This window comes from Alosa pseudoharengus, unplaced genomic scaffold, assembly GCF_046254945.1.
Source record: "Alosa pseudoharengus isolate Yale_2024_CS ecotype anadromous, Long Island Sound unplaced genomic scaffold, YU_APseudo_1.1 YU_APseudo_1.1_scf_18, whole genome shotgun sequence".
Taxonomy (NCBI): Eukaryota; Metazoa; Chordata; class Actinopteri; order Clupeiformes; family Clupeidae; genus Alosa; species Alosa pseudoharengus.
In genome coordinates this window covers 12240757-12254385 of record NW_027468650.1, presented here as the reverse complement: position 1 = coordinate 12254385, position 13629 = coordinate 12240757, and positions in this window count along the sequence as shown.

The following is a 13629-nucleotide window of genomic DNA, read 5'->3' as shown; positions in this document are numbered from 1 at the left end:
CACAAGAGTTTTTCAGTTGTGTATGTACAGTACCCTCCAAAATTATTGGCACCTCTGCTAAAGTTGAGTAAAACACTATTTATTGTAATCTCACAATGAAAACAATAAGGAAAAATCCAACCTTGAAGGGAAGCAAATTTATTTTGCTTTATTTATGAGAAAATGTCATAAAGAAATAAATGTTTTTAACAAAAACATGTTGCTCACAATTATTGACACCCCTGCTTGTAATACCTTCTTAAGCCTCCCTTTGCCAATAAATCAGCTTGTAATATTCTCCTATGACCCCCCATGAAGTTGGAGAATACAAAGCAAGGCATTTAAGACCATTTGTCCATACAAAATCTCCCCAGATCGTCCAGATTTCTAGGTCCACACTTGTGCATTCTCCTCTTTGAATCACCCCACTGTTTTCCTATGGACTTTAGATCAGGGGACTGAGATGGCAATGGCCGAAGCTTGATTTTGTGTTCAGTAAACCATTTTGTTTTGATCTGGTTCTCAAGGTTCCCAAGGCCTTTGGGAATAAAAAACAGCCCCACAATATCACAACCCCTCCACCATAATTCTCATTAGGGGTTATTTTCATTATAGTTATTCATCTATGTATGCCAAACCCACCTAAAGTGTTTCATGTCAAAGAGTGCAATTTTCATTTGATCTGACAATAGATCACACTTCCAGGCAAAGTCATTGTACCATTCAGTAACTCCTGCCATTTACATTTGTAATTAAATGACTGGAAAGACTTACCTTGCATGCCCTCTGAATGATCTATTAGCAGTTAGGTCACTTTTGAAGATTTTTTGGGGGACTTGGTGACTCGAAGATGATACCTTTTTCTGTAACTCTCCAACAATGGTTCTTATGGATTTTTTGCCAATAATTTTCGAGGGTACTGTAAGTGTTTCATTTTTCAGTTGTTTGTGTGAAAGCTTTTCACTAGTATGTGAGTGAGGTTTTCAGTATAGTGTGTGAATGAGTTTGGTTTTACATGTCTATATGCAAGCTAGTTCTGAATAATGTCCCAGACGGTCCCTCATAAATTATAGTCACACACACATACACACATACACAGATGCATACACACACACACACACACACACACACACACACACACACACACACACACACACACACACACACACACACACAGCATACAGTGTCCAATGAAATATTAACACAACCATCTTGAAAATGAAAAAAGTATTTTCACAGGGGGTAATGTTGTCTTCATGGAACACACACACACACACACAAACACACACACACTCACACACACACACACACACACACACACACACACACACACACACACACACACACACACACACACACACACACACTCTCCTTGTGTCTTTGTGCTCATCTCCATGATGACTCAGTCTGCAACACAATCTTGTCAATCAAAGTAAACAAGACATAAGTGGGGCTGTCATCATGCTGCACAATTTCCCCCTCACGCCTCGGACAGATGGGACGCTGATGTGAAGTGTGTGTGTGTGTGTGTGCGTGCGTGCGTACACGTGTGTGTGAGTGTTCATTTGTGTGTGTGTGTGTGTGTGCGTGCGTACACGTGTGTGTGAGTGTTCATTTGTGTGTGTGTGTGTGTGTGCGTGCGCATATGTGTATGCCTGTGTGTGTGTGTGCTCATGTGTGTATGCATGCATGTATATGAATGTGTGTGTGTGTGTGCTTGTGTGTGTGGATGTGTGTGTGTGTGTGTGTGTGTGTGTGTGTGTGTGTGTGTGTGTGTGTGTGTGTGTGTGTGTGTTGTTGACATGAGGGCAATGAAAATACGAGGTAAGGGGAAGAGAAGCAGAGGTGACTGAGTGCAGGGTAAACAGAGAGAGCGAAAATCACACACACCCTGATTGAGGCCAGTTGGATTCATCAGATGTCTATACCCCTGGCCCATTAGTTTGACTTTATCAGTGGCCATCACAGTCATCACCATCACACACACACACACACACACACACACATAGAGAGAGAGAAAAGAGCATGCATAAATGAGTAGCATACACACACACACACACACACACACACACACACAGAAAAGAGCATGCATAAATGAGTGCACAGAGAGAGAGAGGGAGAGAGAGAGAAAGAAAGAGAGAGAGATACAGCAAACCTCTTTTAGGAATGAAAAAAAATGGGTGCATATACACTAAATAGGTTTGTAATGTACACAAATGGACACACAGGTGTGTATTGAAGTGGAATGTAATGCTTATTGCAATTACACTCAAGTTGTTGGAAATGAAATACCACTGAAAATGAAGGTTAGTCAGGATGGAGAGAAGCTGTTACATTCCTTTAAATGTTACATGACAAACTGACACACAGCCCATTCTCAAATTACCTTTATTACATCTGTCCTTATATTTGAACAGAAAGCCAGCTGAGATCAGTTGCATTGTTCTTTTTAATCAGGGAACTAGTTTGCATTATGCAGATTGCATTATGTGCTCACATAATTGCAAAAGGGTTCTCAACTGTTGTAGAAAGAAATGGCTGATCTTTAATGCAATTTCTAAAACTGATAGTTCCGGTCCTTGATTGTGATTTGCTGAATCACGTTCAATGCCGTTGTAAAATGCAGCATAAACATTGACACCGTTAGACCACGTTTCATTCTATATTACTGCGCTACCATAACTTGATACAAAAGTTAAAGTAGCTGTGTCTCGACGTGGCTTGGCAACCATTCGGATATAGGAAATATATTTCTTGGCGGAAGAATGATTATCTAGGAATAACTCGTTATATTTCTAGTTGCTGTGCCTTTACTTCATGAAACTTTGCCAGGTATTTATAGTAACAGTTTTAGAAAAGCAATAAGCCACTCGAGTCCGTAGGTTACACTGATTCTACAGCTAAGCATTGTGCCTAACAACGCTCCTTAGCTGTTGTAGAATCAGTGTAACCTACAGCCTCTCGGGGCTTATTGCGTAAATATACATTGCCCATTATCAGCAACCATTTATCCAATGTTCCAAAGGCACATTCTGTTTACTAATCTGATGTCATTTTAAAAGGCTAACTGAGAAAACAATGGCAAACCCCTTTTGCAATTATGTAAGCACAAAATGTAATCCGAAAACTGCTGCCCTGATTAAAAAAAAAAAAACAGATCTCAGCTGGTATTCTGTCTATAATGGAGTGGAATGGACATTTCTAAGTGACCTCAGACTTTGGTTACACTTTACTTGACAGGGCGTTATCAAGGCACTGGATCTAAACAAACCAATCTAACCATAGGAGGCCATAGTGGTGGCTTTCTTAATATATTTCAATATTTTTACATTTCTAAGATGTTAGTAGGCTATTTATTTACACTGTAGGAATCACATACTACAACACATATTCATACCAACACGATCAAATTTGTGACAACAGTGTTTTGTTTTAGCATGGGTTTCTTCCGTAAAATAGACTGGCATTTAACGTCACGGCCTGCGGTTAAAATTCTTAAATTCACAGACGTGTCTTGGCTTTATATTTGAAGCAAAAAAAATATCCACTGGAGTTTTAATTCTTTCTATTACACCTGCCAGGGAATCTGTGTTATGTGGCTAAGCTGCTGCCTAGCAGGTAAAACACATTTAAAAACACATTTAAATGGCTGTCACATCCAGTGACACTCTCGTCATGGAAACGGAACGTAACACTTCTGTATATATTCTAAAGGCTTTGTGGCTAAAGGGGGGTTCAAACCAGGGCCTTATAGATAGATCAGTAACACTTTACTTGACGGGTGAGTTCATAACACCTTCATAGCAGCTGTCATAAACTGCACATAAAGCAGTTTCATGAGACATGACTCAACATTCATACCAAACCTTTCATGAATGTGGAAGACAGAACGACAAAAATGTGTCAAAATAAAAGTCCAACAATTGCAAAGCAGCATTGCCGTTTTTGTTTCAAACCTCTTACCTGATCACGTCACATCTGAGTCAATGGGCTACTCCAGTGCCAAAAAGACAGAACATGCTCAAGCAAATAATTTTTGTTTCATAAAAAATTATTTGTTTTATGATACCTTTGCAGATGATTACTCATCTTTTGCTACTGGGAATGTCCAACCGTTTCAGGTTACACAAATACGGGTCAGCTGAATGTAGGCTAGTTTACCTCACAGTGTTAAATTCAGTGATTATGAATACTTCCCAACTTGTATAGTAAAGTGACATTCGATGTAGACGTCATAAGATATTCATGAAATATTTACAAAGGCTGGAGAGAAAAACGGCAATGCTGCTTTGCGATTGTTGGACTTTTATTTTGACAAGTTGTCATCGTTCTGTCTTCCACATTCATAAAAGGTTTGTGTCACGACTCAACACACAGCGTGCCCTCCAGAACAGCAGAGGGCACTAAGGAGTCGGCGCAAGGCCGGCTCAGCCAAGCCAGGGAGGAAGTGAGCAGTCATGCTTAAAAGGAACCCTGAATTGTTTGTCAGTGCTCATTTATGTTCGCATGCAACGGAAGCTACTCTTTGGGAACCTTATTCGAGACAAAAACTATTTGCGCTTGACCCTGTTTGGACTTCGGACTTTTTTTTTACGGTATTGAACCCCACTTGTCTCTGAACTTCCCTATTGTCTTGCCCTATCTGGAAACCTTTGCCTCGCTGACTGCTTTCTGTGCTTTGAATGTGGACTGTGCTTTGACCTTGAATTGGATTACCCTGAACAAACCGTTGTTTGCCTTTTGTTCTCTGTTGAAATTGATCCAGTGTTTGTGGTCCTACTTGATAACTACTGAGTTTACTTTGTCTATTGACCACTTTCTGAGTTATTGAAATTATTAAGAACTATTAAAAAACCTGAACTGCATCTGCGACTGTGCTCTTCACTCCAACCTGACATCATGAATGAGCCAGATCAAAGTAGCACAGCGGATGTAGAGGATCTTCGAGCTTTTGTTCAGAGACTTGGGGTAACTGTACACAACCAGCAAGATGGTCTCCAGAAGATGGAGGAAGCACTTAACCAGATTGGTCATCGAGTGAGGACTTTGCCTGATCCTAAGGGCTCTCCTTCCACTACCTGCCTTGTTCAAGCTTCCACCGTCAACCTGTCTCCTCCTCCACCTTTCTCTGGTGAGCCAGCTACCTGCAAAGGCTTTTTGACTCCGTGTTCTCTGATCTTTGAATTGCAACCAGCAAACTTCCCCACTGAACGATCTAAAATCTAAAATAGCGTACATCATCACACGGCTAATTGGAAAGGCCTTGGATTGGGCTACTGCCTTATGGACCCATCGACATCCAGACTGCTCATCCAGTGAAAGATTTATGGATGCCATTCATCGAGTCTTCGATGACGGCCTCACTCAACGACTAGCCGCGTCTCGTCTGTTCACACTCTCCCAAAGCTTACGGTCAGTCACAGAATATACGCCATCGAGTTCTGAACCCTGGCAGCTGAGACTGGATGGGAGAGTGAAGCGCTGGTGACTGCTTTTTACCAGGGATTAAGGGAGTCCCTGAAAGATGAAATGGTGAACCGAACACGCCAATTACAGATTCCCATCACTCGTTGTGAGACTCCAAAAGTAGTACAGGCCTTAGATGGACGCCCCCTGGGGTCTGGACAACTAGAGTTCTATACTCAGCCCCTACAAATGCTTACACTAAACACACACTTGGAGAGCTGTGTGTTCTTTTTAATAGACACTCCTCAAGAGATCCTCTTGTCTTAGGATACCCCTGGCTCATAACTCATCAACCCTCATTTGATTGGGCTACCAGCACTCTCACTCAGTGGGGACCTGCCTGTACAGCTCATCGGCCACCGGAACTGCCCTCACTCTCTAGCGTTGCTGTTGCAACTATCCCTACTCCACTGGCTGATGCTTCTGGGGTGCTTCTGATGCTTCTGTCATGTATTGTGACTTCAGTGCAGTGTTTAGTAAGGAAAATGCAGCTATGATATGGCAATTGATCTCCTGCCTGGAACAGTGCCCCCACGAGGTAGGCTTTTCTCCTTGTCCATTCCTGAAACACAAGCCATGGATGCGTACATACAGGAGTCTCTCCTAAATGGACTTATCCGACCATCCACTTCTCCTGCAGCAGCTGTTTTTTTTTTCGTGGGCAAAAAAGATGGTGGGCTTCGCCATGTATTGATTACCAAGGGCTGAATAAAATAACGGTGAAGATTAAGTACCCCTTGTCACTGTTGAACACAGCATTTGAGCGTCTCAGGGGAGCAACAGTCTTCACAAAGTTGGACCTCCGGAATGCCTACCATCTCGTCAGAATTCGAGAAGGCGACGAGTGGAAGATGGCGTTCATTACCCCTCTAGGCCATTATGAGTACTTGGTAATGCCTTTTGGTCTGTCTAATTGTCCTGCCGTATTCCAAGCCTTGGTTAATGATGTGTTGAGAGATTTTTTTGGATCACTTTGTGTTTGTTTATTTAGACGACATTTTAATATTTTCTCCTGATCTACTCGCATTCAACACGTCCGGCAAGTGCTCCAGAGACTACTCCAAAACAGACTCTTAGTCAAGCTAGAAAAAAGTGAGTTCCACACTTCTAGCACCACCTTTCTTGGCTTTGTTGTCTCCCCCCAGGGTTTGATAATGGATCAGTCTAAAGTGACAGCAGTCCTGGAGTGGCCTCCTCTCACAACAGTGAAGCAGCTGCAAAGACTTCTGGGATTTTCAAACTTTTATCGTCGCTTTATCTGTAATTATAGCACAGTGGCAGCTCCTCTTACTGGCCTTCTCCGGGGTAAACCCACTTCCCTACGATGGACACCCGCTGCACAGCAAGCTTTTTCAGAGCTAAAACAAAGGTTCACCACAGCTCCAGTACTAATGCACCCAGACACGGAACTGCCTTTCATAGTCGAGGTGGATGCCTCTGAAGTGGGTGTAGGAGCGGTCCTCTCCCAAAGGTCCTCCCATGACCAAAAGGTCCATCCTTGTGCTTTTTTTTCCCGGCGGCTCACCCCAGCTGAAAGTCGCTATGATGTAGGGAATCGTGAATTGCTGGCGGTCAAACTGGCCCTAGAAGAGTGGCGCCACTGGCTAGAAGGGGCCCAACACCCGTTCATGGTTTGGACAGATCACAAAAACCTGGAATACATCCGTGAGGCCCGCAGACTCAATCCTCGTCAAGCCCGGTGGGCCCTCTTCTTCACACGCTTCAACTTCACACTCTCTTTCCGACCTGGGTCCAAGAACATCAAGCCCGATGCCCTTTCTCACCAGTTTGCCCCAGATAGCCTTCTAGAGAAACCAAAACTGATTGTCCCCGACAGCTGTGTCATTGCCCCAGTTCGTTGGGTACTAATGGAACAAGTGCAAGATGGCCACCGTCTAGAACAGCCACCACATGACACACCGCCCTCCAATACTTTCGTTCCGACCGCACAACGGCCACTGGTGTTGGAGTGGGGTCATGCTTCCCGCCTGGTTGGCCATCCCGGACGCCACCGAACCATGGAACTAATTAGTCGTACTTTCTGGTGGCCGTCTATGAGAGATGATGTTGCGAGCTATGTCTCTGCCTGTTCAGTCTGTGCCGCCCACAAAGTTGACAACCAGCGGCCCCAAGGTCTCTTGCTCCCCTTGCCTATACCCAGTCGCCCCTGGTCACATGTCTCTTTTGACTTTGTTACTGGATTGCCCCTCTCCAATGGTTTTACAGTAGTGCTTGTTGTTGTCGATCAAAAACATCTCGTTTTGTGCCCCTACAGAAACTGCCAACAGACAGCTGACATTCTAGTGAGAGAGGTGGTTCGCTACCAGGGCACACCTGAGGAAATCCTATCTGACCGGGGACCACAGTTCATCTCAAGGTTCTGAAAGGCCTTTTGGCAACTTATGGGGGTAACTGTTTGCCTCACCTCAGGGTATCACCCCCAAAGTAATGGCCAGACTGAACGTGTAAACCAAGAAATGGAGAAATATCTCCGGTCATATTGTTCTTCTAATCCTACCACGTGGGCCAGTTACCTAATGTGGGCAGAGTTGGCCCACAATCAGTTAGAATCGTCATCCTTAGGATTGTCTCCTTTCGAAGTTCTTACAGGAAGAGTTTGGGTGTCGACTAAAGGATTACCAATGCCTACAGAATCCAGAAAGTTCTCGCCCAGGTATGTGGGACCATTCAGAGTGGCACGCAGAATTAACCTGGTGTCTTACATGTTGTCCATTCCTCGATCAATGAGGGTCAGTCCTGTTTTTCATGTCTCTCTGCTTCGCAAAGCTGTCTCTTCCCCTCTGTCTCCAGAATCCTGGAGCCCGCCTCCCCCTCAAAGGATTGATGGCACTCTGACCTACACATCCAAAAGGCTCCTGGATGTTCGACGGCGAGGTCGAGGATTGAAGTTCCTGGTAGACTGGGAGGGCTATGGACCGGAGGAGCAGTCCTGGGTCTCGCGGAGGGACATTTTTTACAAATCCTTAATCCAGGAGTTCTTTGACACACACCCAAACCTTCCTGGACCGTCGGGCGCCGGCCCTCGAGGGGGGGGTTCTGTCACGACTCAACACACAGCGTGCCCTCCAGAACAGCAGAGGGCACTAAGGAGTCGGCGCATAGCCGGCTCAGCCAAGCCAGGGAGGAAGTGAGCAGCCATGCTTAAAAGGAACCCTGAATTGTTTGTCAGTGCTCATTCATGTTCGCATGCAACGGAAGCTACTCTTTGGGAACCTTATTCGAGACAAAAACTATTTGCGCTTGACCCTGTTTGGACTTTGGACTTTGGATTTCGGATCACGGATCACGTTTTGGACTGTTTGCTTGGACTCTCTTTGTTTCACGGTATTGAACCCCACTTGTCTCTGAACTTCCCTATTGTCTTGCCCTATCTGGAAACCTTTGCCTCGCTGACTGCTTTCTGTGCTTTGAACGTGGACTGTGCTTTGACCTTGAATCTCAATTGGATTACCCTGAACAAACCATTCAAACTGATTCAAACCAAAGATTTGCGACGAGATGAGCTGCAACGTTCTAAAACCTTGCAACTGCGACTAGACATGGTGAATGCTTTGCGAAGGGTTGCAACAGCTGGCAACGATGTGCAACATTTAATTCACACCGCTGCAACTCTTACTGTAACGGTTTCGTCTCGTCGCAAATCTTTCGTGGGAATTGGGCCTAAAGAATTGAGTGGCATTATGACACTATGGGCTCTGACGTGTTACCAGAACACCGACCGTATGGACCACAGAGCGATAGCACAAAACCAATACGTCTTACAAGGCGAAAACGCAGAAAGGCTAGATTCAGCGCTAGCTATCAAGGTAATCTCTCTGATCTAGAAAATATGATTAGGAAAATTAGGAAAGTAACTGACCAGGAATTGAATCGTAATGTTAAACCAATGACCTTGCAACATACTCTTGAATTGAGTTCACCTGAAAGCGTGGAAGTGAATGAATGTGTTGAAGCGGATGTTGAACAATGTGCAGGATTATTAAACCAGATCACCCTGACCTCAGAAATACTTGATGATTATTGAATGTGAATAAAAGAATGGAAAATGAAACATAACTGCAAACGATGACCTCATAATAAATAATAAAATGCGATGAATGAAATGTATCATTACAAGTATTTTAGTAGCCTGACCTTGTAAAGTCTAGGGAATTATGCATGTAAAGAATTGTATGTCTCAAACTGTGAAATGGGTAAAGTGCCTTAAACTGTTTAAATGAATGTATTCAGATTGCATTGTGTGAAGAGTTAATGCCATAAGTGTTTGTAACCTGTAAGAATGTAACCGATCTCTCTTGATGACTGTAAAAGTGTATGTTGCTAAATGTAATGCGTCACATGGTTATAATTGCCATTGAATGTAAACTGTTTGTGTAACCTGTGGAAACTATCTGTAAACCTGAATGTGATGTATCGTCTCCGAAATGTAACCCGGAGAAGTATGTTAATGCGTGTCATCTTATATTGTTGGTTAAGATCAGTGACTTCTAGAATGTATTAGCTATTGTGAGAATATTCCCAGCTATATTCCCAGCTAACGTGAGAATATTCCCAGCCCTCGTGGGAACTTCTAGAAGGTTCTAAACTGTCGTGGGAAAATAGGATTGATTTGTCTCAGGAATGTGTGGGGGAGGTCAAGTCTACCTAGTATAAATAAGGGCTGAACTAGACGATCGGGGCTGCTTCTTCTTTTTCTTCTACTGCTACGTGCTGTTTGCTGTTACGCTTGATTGTCAGGATTCGTTGTCCGTACTTCGTTGAGAAGCCGAGTGTTGGAACTTTGTGCCAGGCTGAAACCGCGGATCGTAACTCCGCACTACCTGTTGCCGGGATCGCACTGCTACTCCGACAGTGAGAGACTGCAGAACGACTATCAGCGGATTTTACCCTTTTTTTGAGGACTTACTTTTTTCCTATATACCTTTTTCTCCGTTTGTGGATTACTATTGTATTCTCTTCTCCACCTGTGGATTACTATTTTATTTTACTCTCTTTTGTGGATTTACTCTTTTTATATTTTCTACAACATTGTAACCTGCAAGTGGATATTACGCCGCATTTTGTTATCATCTCCAAAGTGCTGAAAAGTAAAGAACTCTTTTAACCTTGGCATCTAATTCTTCAAGCAGTATTTTTTGTCTTTTCTTGGTTTTTCTACGAATTCCAGCAGGAGGGTAAGATAACTGGTTTCTTCTGTTGTTATTCATCTGCTCTGTCTAAGACTTAAGTTAGTTGGACTTGAAGTGCTGCTGGACGGTAACAAAATCTCCATCCTTATAAAACCTGAGCAAGAAGTAGCCTATAACCTGTGTCTCTAGATAAATTCTAGGGTCAAACATCTTCGCACGTTAGCCAACTGTTCGAGACCTAGGCGTAGTCGCTTCTTATTTCATAGACATCTCAATAAATCCACCACGGAAGCCTGATCAACTTCCAAGGGGGATATTTAAAATTAGGAGCAAAAGGGTTATCTGCGCCGCAGAGGGAAGACGTGCGACTTCACTCGACAGTAGGTCCCTGCTATCTACAATAACCTCAAGGGGGTATCGTGGGTCTTAACTGCCTAGGCCTGGGGTTACGTTTGAGAAACGGCTGACGTTGACTAGGTTCTGGGGGTTACCTGCAGGGGGCAACACAGCTCTATCCTAATGACGGAAAACGGAAGTAGGAAAACGCAAAGCGCAAGTAGCTTTGTGGGCGGATCTTGGGCGCTGTTGCTTTTTTACCGGCGGGATAATGACTGTTGTGCCTGTGGCAAATCCAAAATGGGGTGGTCTGAAGTAGCTACATTACTCATGGGTGTGGTTTGGGCGTAACGTGCAATAATCCAATCAGAGCGTCATCTCACATTCCCTTTAACAACAGGCGTGCTTGTTCCATAGCATGGCAGATTTGCCAGCGCAGCCAGGAGCGTTTACAGCGCTATAAGCACTGTTCAGTGGGGAACAGTTTGCTATTGTTTTTTCCTCTTGACAAAATGTAACACAGAAATGTGCCAAAGACATACTTTCCGATGTTTTGGGATCACTGTCACTGAATCATGAGGTTATGAATACATGGTGATATTTTTGCAATGTAATCTAACATTACCTCACTATAGACAAAGCAGATCTTCTGTCAGATAAGCTCTCCTCTCCCGTGCTGCTGCTGGGGCATTTGGGTTAAATGGCATCTGCATGCAGTTCAACATCACGTGTCCTTAAGTCCTCTAATATTTCCTAATTTATGTCATCAACACATCCGTGATTCGTGGAAATGTGTACTGTACGCTAGATTTATACCTATTTTTTCACATCTTAATGGACAGCACACTGATTTCCCTCGTGTGGTAATATTTTTCCTTGTAATTATTTATGGTTTGCAGAAATGGGAACTGCGTCATATAGATGAGAGGAGCGAAGTGTGCGTTGCGCAGCTACGGCTGTACCTTACCATCAGGCAACTCAACAACTCTAAGTTGACCTAACTTTCGAACTCTGCACAGTATCCCATTAACTGCATGACAGTAGGCTATTTACAATATTTTCTGTAAAGTAGAGTTTGTAAACACGTTATCATCAACTTAATGCACGCACAACTTTTGTTTGACCAGGAGAAAGAATAACAATAAATGGACGCAGCAACTACAGAAATTGTAGCCAAGGCTACTTGCTGCTTTCTTTTACTATGGTTCCTGGTTAACAGCACATAATAAGCTGATTTAAGCTAATTCACTTACTCAAGACTTCAAGGCCATCATGGATATAAAACGTTTTTGAAAACAACGAAAGGATGGAGGGAACATAGCAAAGCTTGGAGTTATTTCAGATGGGCTACAACAAGGTAGGCAAAATTGTGGTGCTTGTCAAAACCTTAGCGCAGATGGAATAATGCTTAGGCTGATGTTAAAGCGCACACAATGTTTAAAGCCATACACAACAGTAAATTGGAACAAAACTAAAGGTAACTTTAGCCTTTATAGGGCTGTATAAAGTTGTCCAAATGAATACATGTAGGTCGTAATTAGACGTTGTAAAGATATTGAATGTAGATGTTGTACTATATAGGCTACTAAATGTTTAGGTCACCAATGCACGAACAAAACCGGGAAATGGACAAATATTTTCAAGGCTTGGAATGTTTCCGTCTGTGCAAGGGGGTGTCTGTAGATCGGTGTACAACGCATTCATTCCTGCAGGCCTGTAGCCATGCATGCACCCTTAAAATAGCATCTGAATTTTATGGGGCGCCAAATTATGCCTTATTTCGTGGACAGAATGACTTTTGTGTGACAAAATACATATATTCATTACGAAACCATGTTACATCGTAACGCCTTTTGTCCACGGAATGCACAAATTGGTTTGCATTGTGTCTACGAAACACTGAAGAGACCACATCATTTCGTGGACGAAATTGACTGGTGGCCTTCTCCTTTCGTGGACATAATGCTGAATGCACTATTCACTGTCGTAGACGAAATAAACTATATTTTCTGTCTACGTAAATACGGAATGCACCTACACGAATCATTCTGTGAATCCCATTTCCACCAGGCCACCAGTCACATACATCATACTTGCAGTACACTGCCCCCCCCCCCCCTCTCCCCTACATACACAGCACATTATTTCATCAGGAAGCTTCTCCAACACACATCCTCAACATACTTACAGCACACTGCCCCCGCCCCCCAATACACAGCACATTGTCTCATGAGGAAGCTTCTCCAACACACATATTGCACACTGCCCTCTCCCCACATACACAGCACACTATCCCATCTCCCTTGTCATCCCCCCAACACACACACCAAGACCCTTGGCAGTTGGGTTAGCCCCTTGAGCCGTGGATATGCCCAAGGTTTCTTCCTTGGTAAAGGAGTTTTTCCTTGCCCCTGTTGCTCTTGGGTGCTCCTTGTTGGTGCCCCCCCCCCCCCAATCGCAATCCTCCCCCACCTTTCTTATGCAGCCCTTGCCACTTAATCTACTAAACCCCTCTTCTACTGCACTTTTACCCCCCCCCCCCATAAATGCACAAATAGGCTGACACCATACTTAATTTCACTGCATTTCTTACTTCCAGTAACTATATGCATGTGACAATAAACTTCCTTGTATCCTTGTATCCTTGTATCCTTGTATTTCAATTTCGTCCACAAAAGTATTGTGTTGTGTTACAGAA